The following is a 9,287-nucleotide window of genomic DNA, read 5'->3' as shown; positions in this document are numbered from 1 at the left end:
AATTGCAAATGTTTTGCAATGATACCTCTGTCAAAGGGCAAATACTTCGGAACACTCTTCGATTCCGCCTGTCTTGGAATACCAATTTGTCTTTCTTCTGTTCTCAGATGCGGAAAGTCGCATGTTTGCTGCACTCTGTTCAGACCCTTTGCTCTATGTAAATACGCAAGCGATAATTGTACGCCTACAGTATGTTAGGCTACGATATATGTTGCTTTATTTCTGATCCGTCTTTTGGAGAAAGAAGATTAACCGCATACTGAAATCCACACTTAAATCAGTAATGCATGGCAAGTCACGTTATGAAGATAGTGGCGTTTTTGAACTTTTACATATGCCTCACTTTTCACACTTATTTTCTGAAAGTGTAGTTTTCAAATACATATGCGCGAGCAATTTTTGCACTGCACTGCATACGTTCCTGTGCGGGATCTTCGAAATCGCGATCGCTTTCTAGTAACTAGAGTACGTACCTGATATGGCGAGCGTCTTAGAAAGCATTATGTACCTTTTGTTCTTAACCATTCACCCAAAGTAATATTCTTCGCCAACTGCGCAAAAAAAGTTAAAGCCTGTCTAGTTAAATTATGTTCCTAACTACGTTATTCCGTTTGATGCTGTTTATTTTCATGTTTGACTATTTCCTTTTCTGAGTAGTTGCATTTTGCTGTTTTTTCTTGTTTTTTTTTCGGTGCAGTTTTTCATGTCAATATCTGCCATGTGTGCTGTCTGCTGCAGGGCGCTGCCACTCAAGCCTTCTGAGGTTTTGAAAGGCCTGCATTTTGTACACCCAAGAGAAAACAAAAATTATTTATTACTAATAATGTTGTAAGGGGAGACTTCACGGCAGAGACTTATTCTCACCCGCTGGCAGAGACGTGCTCCCAGCGAACAGCACCAAGCGATGATGATGGGAATTTATAGGTGAAAAAGAATGAACTCGCAGCCAGAGAGGCGACGACGACGAAGGCGCTTAAAGTGCACATTATGCGCCATATACCAAGGGTGAAGAAGAAGAAGTGCTCACAATATTATTGTTATTACTTTACATAAAGCCTTAGATGTGGTTCGCTTTTCTTCGCTAATTGTGGACGAGGTTTATATTAGATGTAATCTTATATCGGTTTCAGTAATTGAACCTACAGAGGCGTTTGATGAAAAAATATCTCATTTATATTATCCACAGAACCAAAGCATTAGGGAGGACAATGGGTTAAGAACACGTATTTTTACAGGATGAAACAAAAAGTAAATTACGACACACTACTCGCAGAATGTTGTTACGGCATTCTTAAATCGCACATTATCGTAAATAACGCAACATTCGCGAAAACATTATAGTAAATGTCTGAAGGTAGAAGTAAAACCATGTTCTTGTGCTACGTACGTGCCTCGGCACCAACCTTGCTGTGCTGCTCAGAACGGTGAGAAGTGCTACGTGGCCGAAGGTGTAATTCATCACGGAAGGTAAGGTGGCAGTGATGTCTTCAAAACAAGTGCAAGCATGTTTTACAGCGGAATGTTAATGACGGGAAAGAAAGGTTCGACTTAAGACTGGCTGTGCAGTTTGTTTGTTGATTTGTTTATACTGTAAGCACAAGGAAGGGCCTTCATAGGAGTGGGTAAAAATAAATCAAATAAACGATGCAAAGTTTTGCTCCATGTCGAACGAGAAACTAGAATAGAGTGCAATGACAGTATCGATGAAAAGCGACATGTGGTGAGCAAAGAGAGAGTAAACGCGTACTATGTGTGTGAACCCTGCCTCGACCCTCATGAGCCTTCTAGCCGTGACAGTTATCTGGTCCCGGAAAGAGATTTCAGCCCCAGGGGTCACTAGCAGCCCTTTGCGCATAAAAATCCCGCTTTGTGGAATAAACCTCAGTTGAAGTCCGGCGTCCGTGGTGTCTACTCATCTTGTCCGTGTGTTTCTGTGCGCTGGAACGATGTCTCATACTTAGACCCAGAACCAACTAGCCCAGCTCTCTACGCTTAGGGCTTCGCAGAAACAGAAATACATGCTTAGACACATTCCTATGAGAGAAGATTAGCGCCTCTAAACCAGAAGCGAAAGCACTGACGTAGAAAGATATGACAAAGGGATTTGGTAAATGATTATATTCTTTAATAAGCTGTAGAAAAAAGCTATATTTGAAGGTATTCGCTGTAGCCGGCGGCTGTGTGTATAAACTGTGCCTGTGTCTGGAGCGTTAATCTGGTGAAATTACACAGAATTCAGATAAATACTTCAAACCTAGGTGTGAAGACGCAAATATCAAAATTTTAATTGGTCAAACTTAACCTTAAGTTCTAAAGCGGCAAAGTTCGCACGCCTGCGTAGTTCGGTAGGAGAGTGTACGCACTGATATTTATAAAGTATGTATGTGGAGGTTAGTCACAGAACCGTGTCAAATTAATTTCGGCTTTTATTTATTTATTTATTTACAGGATACTGCCGGCCTCAGTTTGAGGCCTTAGGCAGGAGTGGGCATATCAATAATACATCAAGAAAACGAACATAGAGAAAAACATCGCAAGAATTTAAGTGAGAAGAAGAGACGAAATCCAGCAATAATAATAGTAACGAAAAGTAAAGCGCGACAAAAACAACAAGGCGCGTGCACAGCAGCATTACACAACCACGCATGCTCAGTCACTTGAGCAAGAAACGAAATGTACAAACAATGAAAACAATCATGCATATGAAGCACTCAAGGCATTGCGCACAACGACACGATGGTAATTCTATTTTGCTTCAATACTGTTAAGCATGCCGCAGAATGACTGGACTGTCGGGCATTCCACTGTACTCGAGGTGAGCACATTCCACTCACGTACTGTCCGTGGAAAAAACGAGTTTTTAAACACGTTAGTCCTGCAAGAAAATTCTTTAATTTTTTTCGAATGATTAGATCGTGTTGGGCGCTTAGAAACTAAATTAATGTAAACATCCTTATCTATTCCCAGCATATCATGATATAGTAGGTACATATATTTCAGTCGGTCCCTATACCGTCTCAATTTTAATGGCTCTAAGTTTGCGTTGTTTAGAAGAACCGTCGGAGATACTTGCCAGCTATAACAGTTGAATATAAATCTAACCGATTTTCTTTGAATGCTTTCTAACTGTGTCATGTTTTTCTGGGTATACGGGTCCCATACTACTGAGGCGTACTCAAGAATTGGTCTAATGTACGTTTTGTACGCTAAAAGATAGATTTCTTGTGTTGATTGTCGAAGCGACCTCCTCAAGTAACCAAGCTTGCGCATTGCTTTTTTTGAAATATATGACATATGCTCGTTCCATCTGAGGTCAGGTGTAATTACGAGACCCAAGTATTTGTAGCTGCTGACCGTAGAGAGAATATTACCGCCAGTGCTGTAAGAAAATTTTAAAGGGTTTCGTTTTCGCGTGATTGACATAGCGACCGTTTTCTTTGCATTCATAGTCATTTGCCATGTGGCGCACCACGCTTCTACGCTGGCCAATGATGAATTCAAACAAACCTGGTCACTGCAGTTATTGATTTCTTGATATAGTATGCAGTCATCTGCAAATAACCTTATTTTCACGTTCACTACTTGTATTATGTCATTGACGAAGATAAGAAAGAAAAGGGGCCCAAGGACGGATCCCTGTGGAATGCCCGACTGTACCGGTGCTGAGTCAGAGCGCACACCATCAATAAACACACTCTGTCGCCATGATGACAAATATGCAGAAATCCATGCAAGCAGCAGATCATTTTTAAGTATTGGCTGTAGTTTTAAAAGTAGTTTAGAATGAGACACGCGGTCAAATGCCTTTTCGAAATCTATGAATATCATATCAATTTGACCCTGCTTGTCTAAAATTGCTGCGAATTCGTGAATGGTTTCGAGAAGCTGCGTTGTTGTAGATAATCCCTTTCGAAACCCATGCTGCCTGGAATCAATTATGTTGTTGTCATTCAGAAAGACCGAAATATGTTTGAATATAATATGTTCAAGTGTTTTGGCGCATGTGGGCAGCAATGAAATTGGTCTGTACGAAGTGATAAGCGACCGGTTTTCTGTTTTGGTTATTGGGGTAACCTTTGCGTACTTCCAGTCATTTGGTAGTGCTGCACACGATAAAGACTTATTAAACAGAATACACAAATACTTCGAGCACCACTCGGCGTATCTCATAAGAAGTGCAGTAGGTATGCCGTCCATTCCAGGCGATTTCTTGATATTTAGATTTAACAAGAGGGATAAAATGCCTTCTTCAGTCACTGAGATATTATCAATGGGTGGGCACTCAATTGAAGGATTAAAGGTTGGCTTTCGACCGTCATCATTCGTAAACACCGAACAAAAGAACTGATTGAAAGTCTTTGCAATCAAACATTTATCTGTTACGGTTTCTCCGTCTATGCAGAAACTGGATAGGGGCTGTTTTTTCGAAGAACAGTGTCGCCAAAACTTTGCAGGGGAGGAAAGCAGATAATTCTTCAAAGATACACTTTGGTAGTATTCCTTTGCATTTTTAATGGCCATTTTTAGTTGGAGGCGTATGTTAGAAAGTTTAATGGTGTTAATCTCTGTTGGACGCTGACGGTGTTGTTTTCTTATTCATTTAGCTTTCCGCCCTATCCGTACTATTTTCTTCGTCATCCATGGACGTTTGCGCTGCTGTATACTTAGTTTCGTGGGAACAAAGTTCTTAACGCATTTCAGGACTAGGTTCTTAAAGAAAGACCATAGCTCGTTCACGCAGCATGTTCTTGATTCAGAAAGAGAGATAAAATCCGAAAGCGACCTATCCATGGCGTCTAAAATATCGACGTCTTCAGCGCGCGAAAAGTTTGGAACGAAACTTTTTTTTCTTTCAATGTCAGTGGTACGGCGAAGTTGAACTGTTAAAGATATCATTTTGTGGTCAGATATTCCATCAAAAATATGTACTTCGGGATTACGGTTGAGCCCTGCATTGCTTACAAGAAATAGGTCTAAAATTGAAGCTGTCTCGTTTTGAATTCTGGTGGGCACTTTTACCAACTGAGCCAAGTCATGAAATATTACGAGGTCAACAAAAGGTTCAGCTTTGCTTGTAAGGGGTTCGGGAAAATCGCTACTCCAGTTTATTGACGGCATATTGAAGTCGCCACCCAAGAGGACATTGCAAGAATAGCTTTGAATGGAACAAAGAAATTTGTTTAGCTCAGAAAAAAAGTTTTCTTGTGTAGGTGGACGATAAATACCACCCACAATTAAATTGTGCTCATCGAAGTGTACTTTAATGATGACGCACTCGATTGCAGGTATATCAGGTAACTTTGAGACAAGTAATGATTGTTGGTAAATAATTGCAACCCCTCCGCCTCGCGAATTTCTATCTTTCCGGTGAATTCCGTAACCTGGTGGTGTTATTTCGTCGTCGGAGATATCAGAGTGAAGCAAAGTTTCTGTAACTATAAGAATATGCGGTTGGTGCGTCATAATAATACTTTCAATGTCATCTGATTTATTAATGATGCTGCGTGCGTTAACGTTGAGGCAACGGAGTGGCTTTTTGACATGGGTTTCGGTTCACTGGGGCGGTGACGGTGGGTTATGTGCGTCTACTGTTGGTCTGCTTGTGGGAATCCTTCCGTTACTTGCACTATCCCAAAGGAACAGTTCGCCGTTAATTCTAATTTTGTCGTACACTAGTTGCACTTTCCCTCCAGCTGCTCTAATTTCCGAAGTACTATTCCAGAGTTTCTTTCTTTTGAGCCTTGTATGTGCTGAAAAATCTTCCGAAACTGAGAATGCTTTATTCTTCAATTTGGAACAATTCTTTAGAATGGTCATTATTTCGCGGTGGTCGAAGAGCTTAATTATTACCGGGCGTGGTCTAGTCCCTTGTTTGCGCCCAATCCTATGTATACGCTTTACCGAAGACACTTGCACTCCAAGGGTGTTCTCAAACACGCCCTCAATCACAGCTTCCTTCAAATCGTCTTGAGTTTCTTCATCTTTTTCTTTGACCCCGAAAACTAGAAGGTTGTTCCTCCGGGAACGGTCCTCTAGGTCCATAAATTTGTCTTGCAAGCTGCGGACAGTTTTTTCGAGACCAGAGACTTTTTTGCTAATTTCCTTAACAGCCGATGCTGACTCCTCAACCACCTTTAGCTTCATTTCAATTTCTTCTAACCTCTTTTCAATTTTCTTTTGCCCATTAAGTATTTCGGCTAGCATTTCCTCAGTAGTGGGCCCAGGATTCGGCTCTACATCTCCAGAAAGCATTAGTAAAACGAAAACACAAAATCACGAACAACCAAGCACAGTGTACATAGGATTGGTGGGCACGTCAGCTGGATGAAGCATCTATCGCTAGATTTAACAGTAGAAGACTTGTTACTGACCTGCATGTAAAAATGCAACGGGTTGGACATGCTGTCAGGCGGCCAGCCAACGTGCCCACTGGAAGGCGTTGATGGTGGCTGGCTTCTTATATAGGCTCTTGATGATGTCGATGGGCCTGGACGCATTGACGTCCAGCGATCGTCATGGTGCGGCGGCTCGTACGCGCAGACTCCGTAGGTGGCTGGTATTGTGATGACCAAGCACGCTGAATCTTGCAATGCGCTGACCGATGTTGTGCCAAACAGAAAGAACTGCATGTAAAAAAGCAACGGGTTGGACATGCTGTCAGGCGGCCAGCCAACGTGCCCACTGGAAGGCGTTGATGGTGGCTGGCTTCTTATATAGGCTCTTGATGTTGTCGATGGGCCTGGACGCATTGACGTCCAGCGATCGTCATGGTGCGGCGGCTCGTACGCGCAGACTCCGTAGGTGGCTGGTATTGTGATGACCAAGCACGCTGAATCTTGCAATGCGCTGACCGATGTTGTGCCAAACAGGAAGAACTGCATGTAAAAATGCAACGGGTTGGACACGCTGTCAGGCGGCCAGCCAACGTGCCCACTGGAAGGCGTTGATGGTGGCTGGCTTCTTATATAGGCTCTTGATGATGTCGATGGGCCTGGACGCATTGACGTCCAGCGATCGTCATGGTGCGGCGGCTCGTACGCGCAGACTCCGTAGGTGACTGGTATTGTGATGACCAAGCACGCTGAATCTTGCAATGCGCTGACCGATGTTGTGCCAAACAGGAAGAACTGCATGTAAAAAAGCAACGGGTTGGACATGCTGTCAGGCGGCCAGCCAACGTGCCCACTGGAAGGCGTTGATGGTGGCTGGCTTCTTATATAGGCTCTTGATGATGTCGACGGGCCTGGACGCATTGACGTCCAGCGATCGTCATGGTGCGGCGGCTCGTACGCGCAGACTCCGTAGGTGGCTGGTATTGTGATGACCAAGCACGCTGAATCTTGCAATGCGCTGACCGATGTTGTGCCAAACAGGAAGAACTGCATGTAAAAATGCAACGGGTTGGACATGCTGTCAGGCGGCCAGCCAACGTGCCCACTGGAAGGCGTTGATGGTGGCTGGCTTCTTATATAGGCTCTTGATGATGTCGATGGGCCTGGACGCATTGACGTCCAGCGATCATCATGGTGCGGCGGCTCGTACGCGCAGACTCCGTAGGTGGCTGGTATTGTGATGACCAAGCACGCTGAATCTTGCAATGCGCTGACCGATGTTGTGCCAAACAGGAAGAACTGCATGTAAAAAAACAACGGGTTGGACATGCTGTCAGGCGGCCAGCCAACGTGCCCACTTGTTTCGGTGTGTGGTGCCATACTATTTTAGCATTGTCAGTATTGGCCTTGTTACGCACCTTATACGCCAGGATTTTCCCTTCTGCAGTTGCGTTATACAGTCTTCGCCAGAGGCCCCACGTAACTTTATTATCCTCGCTACATACTTCATTGATGTGCATGTTTTCCCTTAAGTGCCGAGTTAATATTGATCCTAATATTGATATCTTTTTACCTTTTTAGTTCGTGTGGCCAGATTGGGTATTTACGCATAAGGGATACTTTCTTCCTGGCTCTAGTCATATATAGTAATTTTAGTGGATTCAGTGACATTTGCCATTCACTGCACCAATTCAAAATTTTTCGCAAATTGTTGTCAAGCTCAAACTGGTCACTAAAGGTTTCGATTATATTATACATGGGGCAGTCGCCTACAAACAAATTTAGTGGAACTCATATATCAGTAGGAAAATTATAAAGTTAAATAACTTAGTCCCCAAACACTGCCCTCAGGTACTTCAGGAAAACCAGTTTGGACCTGAATTTAATTTTAATTATCTCTGCGTACTGCTTACCAGAGTGAAGACGTCATGTAAACCACGAAGTAAAATGTGGATTTCTAAACATTTCATTTGCATTATTCACTGTTATGGAGGCGCTCCTTTGTCAATGGTTTTGACGAAATATAAAAAATGAGGTCGATCTGTTCAAATTTAATGTTTGGGAAAGATCTTCAACTCTTAACATGCTGAGTTACTGTAGACAACTGTCTTAGGAAAACTATTGTCCACTAGTGATCATCGTCATCATTATCAGCCTGACTACACCCACTGCAGGGCAAAGGCCTCTCTCATGTCTCTCCAGTTAACCCTGTCCTTTGCCAGCTGCATCCACCCTTTGCCTCCAAACTTCTTAACCTCATCCGCCAACCTAACCTTCTGCCACCGCCTGCTACGCTTACTTTCTCTTGGAATCCACTCCGTTACTTTTAAAGACCAGCGGTTATCTTGCCTTCGCATTACATGCCGTGCCCAAGCCCATTTCTTCCGCTTGATTTCGACTACGATGTCATCAACCCGCGTTTGTTCCCTCATCCACTCTGCCCGCTTCCGGTCTCTTAACGTTACATTTATCATTTTTCTTCCCGTGGCTTGCTGCGCTGACCTTATCTTAAGCTGATCCCTTTTCGTTAGCCTCCACCTTTCTGCCCCGTAGGTGAGTACCGGTAAGGTACAGCTATTGCACACTTTTCTCTTCAGTGATATTGGCAAACTGCCATTCATTAATGATCTGAGAGAACCTGCCATATGCACTCCACGCCATCCTTAGTGATAACTAGTGACAGTAAATTGTAAATTTACCGATCATTTGAGAGATGATTACAAAATACGTGCTCAAGCAGTTGAGAACAGGTGCTCGTGAGAGAAATAGGCTTGTAGTTTGCTACGTCTGAGGTGCCCTCACGTTCATGAACCGGAATTATTTAGATTTTTTCCCGGATAAAAGAAATGTTCGATGAATTAGCGAACGTGTAAAGATTATAGTAAGATACCGACCCACTGACCATACCTTTATAGACACCCAGTCAGGACCTTGCCAGCGGTGATTGATTTCTTA

The sequence above is a fragment of the Amblyomma americanum genome, chromosome 10, assembly GCF_052857255.1.
Source record: "Amblyomma americanum isolate KBUSLIRL-KWMA chromosome 10, ASM5285725v1, whole genome shotgun sequence".
Classification (NCBI taxonomy): domain Eukaryota; kingdom Metazoa; phylum Arthropoda; class Arachnida; order Ixodida; family Ixodidae; genus Amblyomma; species Amblyomma americanum.
This window is presented reverse-complemented; position numbering follows the sequence as displayed.